The 15,359-nt window shown below is 38.4% G+C and overlaps 1 protein-coding gene across 2 annotated transcripts in view; it reads left to right on the top strand.

Annotated features, from left to right (window-relative positions):
• The window catches only part of AOPEP (aminopeptidase O (putative)), a gene marked incomplete at both ends in the record, with an annotated part of 347,198 nt that overhangs the window by 204,984 nt on the left and 126,855 nt on the right, over window positions 1-15,359 (top strand). The window lies entirely within an intron of this gene.

Below are 15,359 nucleotides of genomic sequence, written 5' to 3' on the forward strand. Positions count from 1 at the left end.
TTTATTCCCTCTGCTCGTCTTTAAATTGGATTGTTTGTATGGATTTATTTCTAGGTTCTCTATTCTGTTCCACCAATCTATGTGTCTTTTATGCCAGTATCATGCTTTTTGCTACATCTATAATATAATTTGAAATCAGGGATCTCTGCAGCTTTGTTCTTCTTCCCCAAGGTTGTTTTGGCTATTTGGGTCTTTTGTGGCTCCATACAGATTTTAGGATTATTTGTTCTGTTTTGTGCAAAATGCCATTGGAATTTTGATAGGGATTTCACTGACCTTGTAGATTGCTTTGAGTTGGACATTTTAGCAATATGAATTCTATCAATACATGAGCTCAGACATTCTTTCCATTTCCTTTTGTCTTCAACTATTTCTTTCATCGCTGTATTATAGTTTAAATTGAACTTTTTTATTTCCTTAGCTAAATTTATTCCTAAGGTATTTAATTCTATTTGATACAGTTGTAAATGGGATTTTTTTCTTTATTTCACTTTCCAATAGATTATTAATGTATAGGAGTGCAACTTGTTTTTTTATATTGCCCTTTTCCCCCAGCAACTTTAGTGTAGTCATTTATTAGTTCTAATGGTTTTTTGGTGGAGGCTTTAAAGTTTTTTATATATATAATATCATATCATCTGCACATAGTGACAGGTTTTTTTTGTTTGTATGTCTTTATTTCTTTTTCTTGTCTAATTGCTCTGTCTAGGACTTCCAATACTATGTTGAATAAGTGTGATAAGAGGATGTCTTTGTCTTGTTCCTGAACTTAAAGGAAAAGTTTTCAGCTTTTTACCACTCAATAATATGTTAGCTCTGGGCTTGTCAAATATAACATTAATGATGTTCAGGTGCTTTCCCTCTGTGCCCACTTTGTTAAGAGTTTTTATCATAATGGATGTTAAATTTTGTCAAATGATTTTTCTGCATTTATTGAGATGATTGCTTGAGTTTTATTCTTTATTTTGTAAATATTGTGTGTCATGTTGATTTGTGATGTTGAACCATCCCTGCATCTCTGGAATAAATACTTCTTAATGATGGTGTATAATCTTTCTAATGTATTGTTGAATTTGTTTTGCTGATAATTTCATTGAGGATGTTTGCCATCTATGTTCATCAGGAATATTGTTTGGTAATTTTCTTTCTTTTTGGTATCCTTGACTGGTTTTGGTATCAAGGAAATGGTGGCCTTGTAGCATGATTTTAGAAGTATTCTCTCCTCTTCCACTTGTTGGAAGAGTTTGAGAAGAATTGGTATTCTTTGACTATTTGGTGGAATTCATCAATGACATCATCTGATCCTGAATTCTATTTGGAGACTTCTGATTACTGATTCAATCTCTTTACTCTAGTAACAAGTGTATTCGGATTTTCTAATGTCTTCATGATGCAATCATGTAAAGTTATAACTTTCTAGGAATTTATTCATTTCTTCCAGGTTGTCAAATTTGTGGACTTCTTTGTCTCTTATGATATATTGTATTTCTGCAGCATTGTTGTAATTTCTCCTCTTCCATTTTTGACTTTATTTATTTGAGCCGTCTGTCTATTTTTCTTGTTCAACCTAGCCAAAGGCTTGTCAATTATGTTTGTCTTTTCAAAGAATCAGCTGTTAGTTTTACTGACCTTTTCTATTGTGTTTTTAGTCTCTTCTAGTTCATATTTACTTTTCTCATCCTCTAAACATGTCTTATACATTCAATCAATCCTAACAATCTCTATGTTCATTTTCAGCAAGTGAGGATTAGTTTCCCATTCAGAAAAACTCTCACCCAGTGAGTACATTGGCATGTAATCCTAAATTGATTTTGTTCTATAAAATATTTACTTCCTCCCTATCTCTCTCCTCTCACCTCCATTTAGTACCTGTTTTGGCCAACAGTTTTGACCCACAATGGCTAATAAAAACTGTGCAAGTGTGTAATTGGACTTTCTGCAAAGACATGAAAGAAAAGTATCCAAATAGATGTTAAAACTTGGCTTTACAGGAATTTTCCTCCCTTGTAAGTCAAAAGTGGAAGGAAGAAAGAAAGAAAAAGAGGGACTGTATTGTGCTCAAAATTGCATGAGACAATTAGGCAAGAAAGTGTAGAAAAGGCATCTAGGTTAGAAAGGAAGAAATAAAACTATCTATTTGCAGATCATCTTATGTAGAGGAAATCCTAAAGATTTTTCCCCACACCCAAAACTGTTAGAACTAATAAGACCAACTAGGTTGAGGATACAAAAAGAATATGCAACAATCAGTTGTGTTTCTATACACTAGCTATAAATAATCTGAAAAGAAATTAAGAAAGAAAATGACTTATAAATAATGATGTCAAATTGGTAAAATACTTATGAATAAATTTCACATAAGTTTAATACATATACTGGAAAATACAAAGTAATGTTGAAAGAAATTAAAGAACTAAGTGGAAAAATATCTTGTGTTTCTGAATTGGAAGACTTGAAATTGTTAAGATGGCAACAGTTCCTAAACTGATCTCAGTTGTTAATTCCTGTGAAAGTATCAACTACTTTTTCCCTGAGAAAGGGACAAGTTGATTCTAAAATTCATATGGAATAGCCAATACAATATTGAAGAACAAAGTTCAAGGATTCACACTTCTCAGTGTTAGAAAAGCTAATCAAAACAGGTTAGTACTGGCATAATTATGGGCATGCAGATCAATAGAATAAAACTGAGACCCTAACCAACCTTGCCATTTATGGTTAGTTTGCTTTTTACAAGGGTGTCAGGACCATGCAATGGGGAAGAATGATCTTTTAAGATATGGTCATGGGACAACTCTATAGCTACATGTAGAAGAATGAAATTTTTTCACAGCATGTGAAAAAATAAACTCAACATGTATCAAAGACTAATAGCTTTAACTATAAAACATAGGTATAAATCTTCTTGACTTTGGATTAGGCAAGTTTCATTTAAATGACACCTAAAGTGCTAGCAACCAAAGGGGGCAAAAAAAAATAAACTAGATTTCATCAAAATGAAAAACTTGTGTATTTCAAATGCCTTCATTAAGAAAAACAACCCGTGCCTCCCCTGGTGGCGCAGGCAGTTGAGCGCAGCGCTGTGAAGCTGTCCGCAGCCTCTGCAGTGCCAGTTAGATCCCGGCTGGCTGCAAGGGTCCCACATGGCGTGGCAGATCTCTCCTGTCATGCCACTGCTCCCCTCAGCAGTGTATTTCCTCAGTCTCCCTGTTCTGTACCCTGCTCTGTCTCTGGTGAATCCTCTCACCCTCCTGCGCATCTGGCCTGTATCCTGGTTCTTGTATAAATAAATAAATCTTAAAGAAAAGAAAAGAAAAACAACCCACAAAGGCCAGAGAAAATACTTACAAATCATATATCTAAAGGACTTGTATCCAGAATATGAGGAACTTGTATCTAGACTATACAAAACATTCTTACAACTCAACAATAAAAACACAAGCCAATTTAAAAAATGAGCAAAGCATATAGACATTCTCCAAAGAAGATGCATATCTTCCAGTAAGCATATAGAAGAGATGCTTGATATTATTCACCAATAGGGAGATGTGAATCAAAACCTCAGTGAAATTCTACTTCATACCTTGTAGGATAGCTATACTGAAGACAGATAAGAACAAGTGATAATGAGAATCTGGAGAAATTAGAACCCTCACACACTGTTGGTGGAGACATAAAATGGTGCATTTACTTTGGAGTCCGACAAACCCTCAGGTTAAACTTAGAGTTACCATTTAACTCAGCAATTCCACTCATAGGTATATACCCAAAAATGTAGAACATATACATGCGAAAGCTCACGGAAGCATTTTTCTTAATAGCCAAACAATAAAAACTTTAATGTCCATCCATACATGAATAGATAGGTAAAGTATGTTAAATGTACAATGGAATATTAATCAGTCATACAGAGGAATGAAATACTGATGTGTGCTATAAAAATGAGCAAGTCTTGAAAACATTACACTTAGCAAAGAAGTCAGACACAAAAGACTACCTATTTTATGATTTATTTTTTAAGATTTATTTTTATTTATTTATGCATTCAAGAATTGGGGTGTAGGCCAGAGGTGCAGGGGGTGAAAGGATCCACCAAGACAGAGTGGGGAGCAGAACAGGTGCATCTACTGAAATAAACTGCTGAGGGGAGCAGCAGGTGAGAAAGGAGAGGTCTGTTGCATCATGTAGGTTGGCTCCCTGGCAGGGGAATTGAACTCATGCTTCAGTGGCTGGTGATATCTTGACAGAACTTAACCCCTGCGCCAACAGGAAGGCCCCTGTATGATTTCTTTTATCTGAAATATGTAGAATAGGCAAATCCTTTGAAAAGAAATTAATGATTGTCAGGGGTAGGGTACACAAGGAAAGGAGGGGAGAGAAAAGAGAGCTGCTCTCCCAACTACTCATGCTGACATATCCTGGTGTGTGCTAGGCTTCCAGCCCAGGCAAACCCTCCACTCCTTGACTCCCCTAATCGTGAGTACTGCACCCTTCTCCTCTAAGAAGGGAAAAGTCCTTCTCTTCTCCCACAGACCATCTGCTCCTCTTTGAGTCATAAGATGAGACAATCCTTCCCATTATCTTGGCACACAGCACCACACATGCTGTTGGTGTTCCAAAGACGCTGCTAACCTCCTCTTGAGAAATGAAGCCATTTGTCTCATTCCAAACGAAGTCATGGGGTTTTTTTAATGTAGTACACAAGAAAAAGTTTTCCATTTTTTGCCCTTTCTACTTTTGCTTCCTGTAATTTTCAGATTCTCCGTATTCATGTGTTTCCCGTGTGTATAGACTACTGGCAGTGTGTTTCATTATGACCACCTTAGCTCCAAATAGAGGAAGCGGCCCTTTAACCTGGCTGCTGAGATTTCTAGTTCAAATACATTGCTTATGCATCATTTTTTCCTCTGCCTCTCTTCCAGAAAAGTGTAATGAAGCCTTATATTACTTGGATCCACACTCTAAGCTAAATCTATCCAATGTATGTGTTTGAATAAAATTCAGCTGAGGTTCCTCAAACTCATTTCACTTTTAGTCAAAATCAGCCTTGATGCTGACTTGGCCAGGCCAAGGCTCCATAGCAAGCATTGGGTAAAACTCAATGGATGAATGGATAACATTTCATTTATAACTTCCTTAACTTAAAATAGATGCTGGACTATGCTATCTCTTAAAAATCACAGAATATGAGGGTCAGAAAAGTAATCTAAATTTATTTTCTTAACCTGATCAATAGCCAGTCTGCTTCTACCTGAGTATTTCCCTGTTTTAGATCTCACTCCTTAAGCAAGCAGAGGCCTTCCTGTGAGGACTGCCAGGTCATAGAACAGCCTTTCTAGATTGGGCTGGACCTGCCCAGTAAGGTCTACTTGGTCCTCTGATCTCTGACCTCCAATATTATATGGTATTACCTTGTTCTCCCCCGAGCAATCTTCATATTTATTTGAAAAGTTGTCTCTTTTCCTGGCCATTAGACCATGGGTTTTGGTAAATTTGTCATGCATACTACAATGTTCCCCTATTTGGTCTTAGCCTTTTGTTGTTCGTTTCATTGACAGTGGCCTTCTCCAAAAATGATACTGAACTGAACTGAACATGGCCCTCTGAGATTACATCTGCAAAGACAATGAGACTGTATGGCTTTCCTTGGAATGGATAGTCCAGAAAGGGAAGATCAGCATTAATCCAGCTGAATCCGCTCACATATATACTGTATTTCATTTTAAAACCCAGCATCATACACCTCCTCATAGCATCCTACCACTCCAACTCCCGTGAATTTTTTTCTTCTAGGAAGTATCCACTAAATGCTTTTAATGTACCAAATACTTTTCTAAGCACTCCGCTGGATATCATATTGTGGCCCTAGTACCATCTCCCTCTCATTTGCTAGATGAAGAAACTGATGCATGGAAATATTAAGCAGTTGATCTCCTTTCTATATCTAGCAAGTGACAGAGCCAGGATGAAAGCAGTGGTAACTCTGACCACAGAGCCCAGCTCTTAACCTCCACACTTCATGCTGCTTTCTCTGCAGGACTTCTGTTACATCTCACTCCTCCTGTGGATCCCACTGTCATTGTATTTATTGTTTTGGAAGTTACATTGTCATCTCTTGCTGCATGTTGAGTTTACAATTTAATATATTGATTTCTTTTTCATCATAAACACATCATTTTAAAACCCATTTGTCTTTGTTAATTGTTTTATTAATTTGAGATCCTCATTCCAGCCTGTGATTGCTGTTAAGTATGGATGCTGTCAATCAACCTGCTAGACTCCCAGCTTCCAATCATATGCAAATTTGTTAGACCATTAAGTCTTCATTCCTGGGGCACAGCCCTAAAGACTTCCCTCCTTGTTATAGCAAGTATAGTAATTTTATCAATAGCCTTGAAGTTAGTTTTTTTAACTTTGTGAAAAGTCATGAAACAAACCACTGTCCACTCACCTCACATCTGTTCTACCCACGCCTTGTAGAAGTCAGGATGCCTGATGCCTGCCCACAGTGAATTTCTGGAAGTGGTCCTCTATATCCCTTACTAACTTGTATAAGCCATCATTTTCTCTTCTAAGTGCTCACAAACTGTCTGTTTAGTAACCTAGTCACAAATTTTGCCTCCTGTCCAATTATCCCCCTTTCCTTTGCAGATCAGAATAACATTTGTCTATATCTCCATCAGCCCCTTTCTCATAGTCTCTGTGATCTTGGGCCCATGAGCACAGGGTTGTGGCAAGTCCTTCACCTGGCTCTGGGATTAGAACTATTTTAAAGTGTTCATAGTAATCTCTGATTATTCTTTTGATTTCTACTGAGTCTGTGGTGATTTCTCCTCTTTCATTTATAAACCTATTTATATGTGTTTTCTCCCATTTTTTACTCTTTGAGCCTGGCTAGAGGTTTGTCTATTTTGTTTACTTTTTCAAAGAACCAACTTTTGGTCTTATTGATCTTTTGGATTGTTTTTTAATTTCTATTTTGTTTATTTCTGCTTTGATTTTTATTATTTCCTTTCTTCCACTGGTGTTAGGGTTTTTTGTTCTTTTTCTAGCTCTTTGAGATGTGAGATTAGGTTGTTTCTTTGAGTTCTTTCTTGTTTCTTGATGTAAGCCTGTATTTCTATATATTTTCCTCTTTATTTATATATTCTCCTCTTTATTTTCCTATATATTACTGCTTTTGCTGCATCCCATACATTCTGGAAAGCGGTGTCCTCCTTGTCGTTCAACTCAAACCAAAGGACACAAAAACATTGATTCAAAAGAACACCTGTACACCTATGTTTATTGTGGCACTATTTACAGTAGGTAAAACCTGGAAACAACCCAAATGCCCCAAAATAGATGACTGGATCAAGAAGCTGTGGCATATATGTACAATGGAATATTATTCAGCAATCAAAAAAGATAAACTCATGTCATTCTCAGCAAAGTGGATGGAACTAGAAGGAATTATGCTCAGTGAACTAAGCCAGAAGGAAAAAGAAAAATATCAGATGGTTTCACTTATAGCAGGAATATAAGGAAACCAAATAAGACATCAGTGTAAAAAAATAATAACAGTACAAAACACAACAAAGCAAAACGGAGAATTGTAAATCAGAGACATACTGCAGGGGAGGAGGGAGAGGGACCAGAGGGAGGGAAGGAGGAGCACAGGGGACTGTGGTGATGGTGCACGGGTGCATTAGTGAAGGAAACTCTATGGGGACTACACCTGAGGGGGTGGGGGGGGAAGCAAATATTGTTTAAAAATGAACAATGATGTAAAAATTTTTTAAAAATTAAAACATAAATTCATATAAAAACAAAAATAAATAAATAAAAGGGATGTTGAACATTTGAAAAAAACCTATTTTAAAGGATTGTGACTATTAATATATTTAGAATCCTATTCAAATGAGGTTGGGAGGGCCTCCCCGGTGGCGCAGCAGTTGAGCGATGGGTTTCGAAGCTGTCCACAGCCTCTGCAGTGCCGGTTCCATTCCCAGCCACTGGGCAAGGGTCCCACATGGTGCACGGACCTCTCCTGCAGCCCACTGCTCCCGTCAGCAGTGTACTTCGTCAGTCTGCCTGCTCTGCTCTCCCCTCAGGCTCTGGTGAATTCTCTCACCCTCCTGTGCTTCTGACTGTACCCAGTGCTTGTATAAATAAATCCTTAAAAAAAAAAATTACAAAAAAAAATTTACAATATAGTGTCCAGTGGTTATAGGCTACATCCAGTTTCCTCTCAGAAAATAAAAGCCCGTAAATAAAATAAAATTAAATTAAAATAAATGAGGTTGGGAGATTAGAAATTATCCACACTTGAGCAAATGAGCAAACTTGAGCAAATGAGCAAAACCAACATACCTTGTATCTTCCAGGAGAAATACTGTGTGCTTGTGGGTCTTAACATGAACTCTGATCTGCCATTTGTTCAGTTGCTTTGTTTCTGAATAAGTCCTGTTTGTTGTGGAAATAACTGGATACATGGGCCCTTCCACCTGTACCAAGTGCATCACTTTCCATATATGAAACATCAGTTCCAACATGGCAATGTTTGTTCTACCATGTATAGTTTGAAAATCATTCTTGTTGGCATGAAAGTTGAATCCAAGAGGGAATCGAGTTAGTTCTAATCATTCTTTCATTTCTTAACACTTGGCCATGCTTAGGCTCTAAAATCACTTCTAAAGCTCTTTTTCTTGTCCTAAGCATTCTCCATTAGAGTTGCCTCATGCTGGAATTCTTCCTTCCTGACAACAATTTTACACCTTCCTGGTTCTTTCATATTTACTGCTGGTTTTTCTCTTACACCAGCATCGTCCCTTTCATCTCTCATACAGGTCCTCTGAAAACGCCACCTATTTTGGAAACCTCCTGTGCAGTCACACTGATGTCTTTGTTCTCCATTTTCTTGTTCATCTCCTTTGTAAACACATCTAAATTATCTGCTGTTATGTTGAATGGGGTGATACACTGATCAGACCATTGTACTCATGTATTCCTTGTTTTTATTCTTTGTTTGGAGGTTTGTTTCTTAGAGGAATTTCTCATTTATGACCATTTGAAACCTGAGGACTGCTTTGGATTTATACTGCTGTTCATTACTCTCTGTTTTTCTAAGTTACATCTTTTGTTTTGCTATCCTGTCAAAATTGGTAGGTTTTTTTTTTTTCATGTTTTCCACAGTTCTGCTGTCCACAGAGTCTTTTCTTATCATCTTTTTCAGCAGCTGACCTCGATTTCTGTAAGTACCAATCACTGATTCTTTTCACCATCTGGGGACAGAATATTCTCTCTTCACTTTTTCTGGCTCCTCAGAGGGGTCCCTCTTTCTTTCTTAAATCACTTTACCAATTGCCTTTTTTAACACTAGAGTAATATCCTGCTGTGTCTGCAACAGGATAATGGTCCCTGATGGGGAAAAACCTTCATGCTTGAGAGCTGTTAAGCCCATTGTGCAAAACACACAGATAATCAAACTTGCCAAACACCAGAAGCTTGGATAAAATGCATCTTCACTAGTTAAAGGTGTGCAACACCTTCTATCCATTTTTCTTTGGTGGCACTCTCCAAAGGCAAGTGTTCATTATGCACAATTTGTAGATGAAAAAATGATTGTAAAAAAAATGGAAGGTATAAAATTTCTACACTTTCAGTCATTCTGCCTTTCATCTTTTACTCGGAATTTAATAATCTCCTCACAAAATGGTATAGACCATGGTGTGTGTGTGTATGTGTTGCGAATATTCTCAGACCTAACTTACTATTGTAGAATTTTAAGCAACACCTGAAATTCCTTTTTAAATTCATTTTCTGATGATGATGCAGCAAGGAACAAACTCCAAGACCAACCCTTATATAAGAGAAGCATGTAAAATTGCATTTATGTGCCATGTCTTTAAGAAAAAGAAAAGATTTAGAATAATTTTACTACATTCACAAAGAAGTTACCAAAATAGTAGAAAGAGTTCCTGTGTGTCCTTCAACATACATATGTACATATATAACTACCTGGTGATGTCTTTTTAATGTCTGCCAGAGGAAAGCTTTGCAAATACTCCCTGAACTCCAATCAGGGTTCATTATGATGATAATAGAACATTTATATTGTGCCTACAAAATGCCAATAGCAACCCTAGTGAAGCACTTTTAGTTGATACCACATCCTATTGAGGTGTCATCATCACTCTCATTGTGCCCTTTTCACAAATGAAGGGACAGGGATTCATGAGGTTGTGCAGTGAACTCGCTCAAGACCACCCATGCACTTAAGTGGCAAAGTCAGATTCACACCCAAACTCTTATCCAGTGTGCTATGCTCTTTCCCTGTGGTCCTCACCAGTGTTTAGGATTCAGATAGGCACTGGGAGGCCAGATTCTACACAAGGGTAATGTTTAACTTCTGCCATTATTATTGGGCAGTGAGGCCTTGCACCTGGTCTGTCAGACTTCGTGGGGCAACTACAACTGGTGAACAGACAGGATGTTGAAATGCTGGTTAATCCCTTTTAGTCTGATGTCTGGGATGCTTTGTCCCTGGCTCAAGCTCTACTGGAGCAAGTTTACAGATGAAGATAACTCGTGACTCTCACTTATGCTGCCAAAGCGTGTGGGACAAGAACACTGGCGGATGGCCTGTCTGGTCTGTAGCAGAGAAGTAGGCTTCAGACCTAAGCTGATATGCCTGCACACCTTTCAGAGACATTTCTCTAAATCCTACCCTTGGGGATAAGCCCAGCAGAATTCATCTCTTCTTTAAGAGGTTTGATTCCAAATCAAATCACCAAGTATGAAGTATCACTGCCATCTGACAGCTCCTTAAATGTCCACAATGCTTTTGTGAGTGCAGTGGAAAGGAAGGAGGTGGGAAGGAAAAGGTCATGCTAATCTCAGTTGATACATTAGGTGCCAGGTACAACACAAACCAGGGGCATTTAAGCCCAGATGACCTTGGTAACTTGATCTCTTAAATTCCAGCCAAGGAAATAAACACTGGTGAATAATGTCTGAGAGATACTTAATGCTTTTACATTTACAATATACTTTTCCACTTTTTTAACCTCATCACACTCTTATATGCAAGGAGACAGAGCTTCGGGTAGAGTAAGCAACTTAGACAAGATTCCCCACTTGATATTTAGTACAACCAATATGGGAGCCTCGATCTTGGGAGAGGCCCCAGAGTGCTGCAAGGACTGTGTGTTTTGTGGGCCTAGTTCTAGCCTCAGTGCTGCCACTAACTAGCTTTGTCTTCTCCAAGTTTTACTTTCCTCTGTTTTTAAATGGGTACAACCATAGTACCCACCCCATCAATTTCTTGTGAGAGTAGAAGGACATGATGCGTATGAAAAGTTCGACAGAGTATCTGGCATAGGGGGATAAAAGGAAAGGCTAATTTTTAGCATTTGTTCAACTCTCCTTCCAACTTTGGCTACAAATAATAGAGCAGTATAAAGCAATATTGACTTAAACAAATGGATGGATGGCAAGCAGTCTTGGACAGGTCAGCAGATAGATGAAGGCTTCCATAAAAGACGATTTACCTTCCTTCATTCTGTTTTGCTCTCCATAGCATATTGGTTTGTTTCCTCATGGCTACAAGGTGGTTGCTGCAGTTTCCTCTACCATGTTTGGGAGGAAGAGGTATAGTACCTGTTGCATTTTCCCCTTTTGTAAGGAAAGCAAAAGCCTTCCCAGAACTCCACCCCCAACCATAGCAGACATCTGCTTTAGTCTTGAACTGGAATATCTTCTGACTATTCGCCACTGCAAGGACTCTTAGAAAGCGACAACTAACTTTTTAAATTATATTATTAGATTTAATAATAAATTAAATAATTAGATTAAATTATATAGGTGACAAGGAAGGAAGTGGGTGAGAATGGGAATAGACAGAGCTGACTGCATTTGCCACAATTGTTCCTACCTCACAATGTTATTAAAATTTTTTTTTCATTGGTTCTTAAGTGTGGGGGGCTTAGTTGATCCTAGTCAAAAGCCCTTTTCTAGACTGGTTCCCTTTAATTCTAACAAAATATGTACTAATTTATGTGCACCTATTTTTTTAACTTTTAAGTTGTTATATACATACACTAAAGTGCATCATTTTTTTAGGTGGCTCAATAGATTTTTACTACTTACCTAATGAAGCACCACTCACATCAGAATATAAAGACCATTCCTAGCATCCCAGAAACCTTCCTCTTTTCTCCTGTCTATACTCCCTCCCAGAGGTGACTGTTACTTGGATCTCTGAACCTATGGGCCAGTTGTACCTGTTTTTTGACTTCAAATAAATGGAATTGTACATTTTTATACATCATTTTGGATGTGATATCTTTCACTCACTCAATTGCGTGTAGTAGTAGTTCATCCCATATTCTCTCTGTGCTTCTCTCTGCCCATACCTGGGATAAGAGCCATTATGAGGACCAGAGTAGCACAGAAGTGGAAGTCACCCTTTCTCCTTCATGGAGTGTCTTTTCCTCATTAAAAAAAAAAAAAAAGAACACTCTAGTGATGGTTTGCAAAGCTTGTCTATGTACTGTTCTCTCCAGCGCCACATCTACTTTAAAAGGAATCTCTTGGAAACTTGTACATTTGCCTTGAATGCCGTCAGCATGAAAGAATTTCCTTGAGCATGTCTTCATTTGGAGAGGGTGGAGGGTGGAAGAAGAAAATAGAAGGGGGATGCTTTCAGGAAGGACAATTTTAGGCAAGGGAAAGGAACTCCAACTAAAGGTATCATTAGGAACTTGAGCCAGGAAGTTTGCCTCCAGAGCAGACATTGTTGGATTTCTGTGTCCTTCCCTTCTAGCTTCTCAGTTTAGAGCTCAAGGGCATAAGAAACTCACAGCAACTGTGTCTCCTGGGGCTGGGAAAACTGGTTTGAATTCAGACTGACTCTGAGAAGTCTTTCTCCTTCCTTTGCACCCCCCCCCCCCCCAGGCTGTGGGTGGTAGGCTTTCCCTAACAAAGCCAGTGTGGCTTTTGCAGGAATAAAGCTGAGACTTTTCAATGGAGTCTTAAATGAAGATGAAAGGGACTAATTATTCTTGCAAGTATAGTCATGTGAGTAAATCAGGGATCAAGGAGAAAAATTGAAACTATGCAGTTCTCTTGGCCAGTCGTCATCTTTCCTTTAAGTATTTGCTGGTTCCATGCCTGCTGGGAAAATGTACGAATATTCTGCAGAGATTTTATCAGGGGTATTTGCTTGATGGCTAGAACACACTGAAAAGGGGCAAACTGGGTCATCAGGCATGCCCCTTTCAGTCTTGCACCCTACACATTATGTCTGTGGAGATAATGGAGAGATTAAGAACCACCTGAATCCATTGCTCTGACATCAGATGACCGACCTTGAATTTAGCAATGTTTATTGTTAACAATTTTAGAATATTTCATTAAGTTCATTATTTTCTGTGTCCCTGCCCCTTGCGAGAGATTTTACCTGTATTATTTCAATTATTCCTCATAGTACCTAAGAAGCTAGGCAGGATTGTTTCCATTTTACAGGTGAGTAATTAAGGATTAGAGAATTAACTTTCCTGCTAGTATATAAGAGGTAGTAAGGAGTTTCGTCACTGTATTCTCAGATTCCAAAGGCCATGTACCTCATACCACACCACACTGCCTTTTATAAATAGCTCCCTGCCTTTCTCTTTCCCCCACCCCCAGCTAACATTTTATTATAAACAATTTAAAACGTGCAGAGAAGTTGGGGCCTCCCTGGTGGCACAAGGGGTTGAGACGCAACCTATGAAGCTTTCCACAGCCACTGCAGCATGAGTTCGATCCCTGGCCAGGGAGATACCCACATGGCGCAGCAGACCTCTCCTGACTCACCTGCCGCTCTCCTCAGCAGTGTATTTGGTCAATCTGACTGTTCTGTTCCCCATTCTGTCTCTGGTGAATCCTCTCACCCCCCACACCTCTGGCCTATACCCCAGTTCTTGTATGCATAAATAAATAAATCTTTAAAAAAAATACAGAAAACTTTAGGGAATTGTACAGCAAACACTCATATACGCCCAGCACCTAATTGCTGCAGTTAACATTTTACTATAACATTTTACTATCATATGTATCATATGCATTCCCTTTATACAATCCATCTTTTTTTCTCTTTTGGACATATTTGAAAGTAAATCGAAGATATCAGTACACCTTACCTCCTAAAATTTCAGCGTACATATCATCAACCAGAGTTCAATGTTTGCTTGGGTTTCCTTTTTTCTATTGCGGTAAAATTTGCGTATAATTCAATGCACAAATCTTAATTATACCATTCTTTGGTTTTCACAAATTTACAATTTTGTGTAACCCAACCTCCTATCAGGATATAAAATGTTATTCTCATTCCAGAAAGTTCTGTTACACTATTTCCCAGTTTAGTCTCCATCTCCCCACCTCAGGCAACCACAGTTCTGACATATTTCTACCATAGGAATTTCACCCATTCTAGAACTTCATATAAAATGAATTATCTTTTTGTGTAAGGCTTACTTCACAAAGCACATGTTTTTGAGACTCATCCAGATTGTTTCAGCTATCAGCAGTTCCTTTTTATTGCTTAGTGATGTTTCATTATTATGAACTGAGTACCCCTTGACCCATTCATATTTTGAAGCTCTAACCCTCAAGATGATGGTATTTGGCGATAGGGATTTTGGGGGGTAATTAGGCTTGATGAGGCTGGCAGTGTGGAACTCTAGTCTGATGGAGTTAGTGCCCTAATAAAAAGAGATACAAGACAGCTTGCTCTCTGTCTCCTATATGTGAAGACATAGAGAGAAGGTGACCAATGAGAAAGCCCTCGCCAGACCATGCCCATGCTGGCACCTTTGTGTTAGACTTACGGCCTTTCGAATGTGTCAGCCCTCTTATTGGTCTTGGCCTTCCTATCACCCCAACATGTGCTCTTCTAAGTTTGTCCAATAACTGACTAGTTTTAGGTTAACTGAAAACTACTATCTACCCTATATAACCCATATTGTGATCTTAGCTAGTTGTTGAAGCTTCACTGTATATAACATAATAATATTTAATGAAAGGAAATTTTTTTAAAGATTTATTTATTTATATAAGAACTGTGGTATAGGCCAGAGACGCGGGAGGGTAAGAGAATTCACCAGGGACAGAGCGGGGAACAGAACAGGAAGATGGACAGAAAACATTGCTGAGGGGAGCAGACAGCGAGACAGGAGAGGTCTGCTGCGCCATGTGGGCATCTTCCTGGCCAGCCAGGAATTGAACCCGTGCTGCAGAGGCTGCAGACAGCTTCATAGCGCTGCGCTCAACACACTACACCGCCGGGAAGGCCCAAAAGGAAATTTTTTTAAAGGAAGGATTTTTTTAAATATTGAAAA

Source organism: Talpa europaea (genome assembly GCF_964194135.1).
Source record: "Talpa europaea genome assembly, chromosome: 7".
Classification (NCBI taxonomy): domain Eukaryota; kingdom Metazoa; phylum Chordata; class Mammalia; order Eulipotyphla; family Talpidae; genus Talpa; species Talpa europaea.